The 1,215-nt window shown below is 64.1% G+C and overlaps 1 non-coding gene across 1 annotated transcript; it reads right to left on the bottom strand.

Moving 5' to 3' along the window:
* Window positions 1–695: 695 nt before the first annotated feature.
* On the bottom strand, window positions 696–756 carry MIR9-2 (microRNA mir-9-2). The gene has a single exon (NR_129461.1). It is a non-coding gene; the product is annotated as a microRNA mir-9-2 (primary transcript).
* Between the last annotated feature and the right edge of the window lie 459 nt (window positions 757–1,215).

Here is a 1,215-nt window from a genome sequence, read left to right as displayed (position 1 = left end):
GCACTCCCCGCCAGTTCTGCTCTGCTTCACGCTGCACACAGACCCCCCAACTGCACACAAAGGCAGCTGCCAGAGCCCGTGAAAAGTGATCAAATTATCAAGAACTTGACCTCACCGAGGGGCGAAGCTCCGGCAACCCCCCAGCCGTATGCTAATGGCGCTCAGTAGCTGACTCGTCGAATAATTCGATAAAGGCTGCATTGTTAGCGGCAGGGCAGCCCCCTGCCCACCCCTTCACTGCCCCCATCCCACCCCCCCCCGGCCGCTGTCTCTCTCCCATCGCATTTGCATCCCAAAATCTCCGTCCGCTGCTCTGGGAGCGGATTGTTCCAGCCTGATTTATGGGGTGAAGGCAAAGGCTGGCGCCTTCCCCGCCTGCGACCCCTCTGCAACCCCAAGCCCCTCCCTTCTCCCCAGCTCGCTCCACTTTGGGGTTCTCGCTCGGGCGCCAGAGATGGGGGTGGAGGACGGGGAGAGGAGAGAGGAGGACTAGGGAGTAAGCTGGCAGGTTCCTCCAGGGTACCGAAAGTGTCCCCGGAGAGAGAGCCGAGATCTGGTACCTGCTCTGGGCGCGGCCGTTCCGTCGGGCTCAAGTCCGCTGGGCAGGTGCTGGCCTCCTCGCTCCTCTGGCTCCGGCCGGCCAGGGCGGCGGGTGGGGCAGGCGCTCGCACGCAGAAGTTGTGAGAGTCATTTCTACTTTCGGTTATCTAGCTTTATGACGGCTCTGTGGCACTCATACAGCTAGATAACCAAAGAGAGAAACGGGCCTCCCATTGCCACAGCCGTGTCGCGCCGTGGGCCCCACGTGCCGCTGCTGGCCGGGCGCGGGGACCTGAGCGGAGCCCGGGCGCACGCGGAGAGCCAAAGACGGACAGACACACAGACATACTGACTTCCACAACCGATGCCGGCAACTCCCACCCAGTTCCTTCCTTCCTAAACCTCTCAGCGCATTCTTCCCCGGCTCCCGGTTCTGTGCGTCCGGGCGCCGGCTGCCCTCCGACGGCGTCCCAGGGCGCGCAGAGGGCACCGGGCACGGTGCGCCTAGGCAGCCTTGGGCACCCCGGCTGCCCCCAGCGCACTGGACTGCCAGCCCTCCTCTCGCAGGCTAATCGCCCCGCGGGGAAGTGACGTCAGTCCAGAGATCCGCCAATCACAGACTCCCATTCAAATCCCAGCCCCCTTCCCGCGCTCCGCACCACCCAGCTTTTCAAT

This window comes from Tupaia chinensis, unplaced genomic scaffold, assembly GCF_000334495.1.
Source record: "Tupaia chinensis unplaced genomic scaffold, TupChi_1.0 Scaffold000359_1, whole genome shotgun sequence".
In the NCBI taxonomy this organism is placed as follows: Eukaryota; Metazoa; Chordata; class Mammalia; order Scandentia; family Tupaiidae; genus Tupaia; species Tupaia belangeri.
This window is presented reverse-complemented; position numbering and strand designations above follow the sequence as displayed.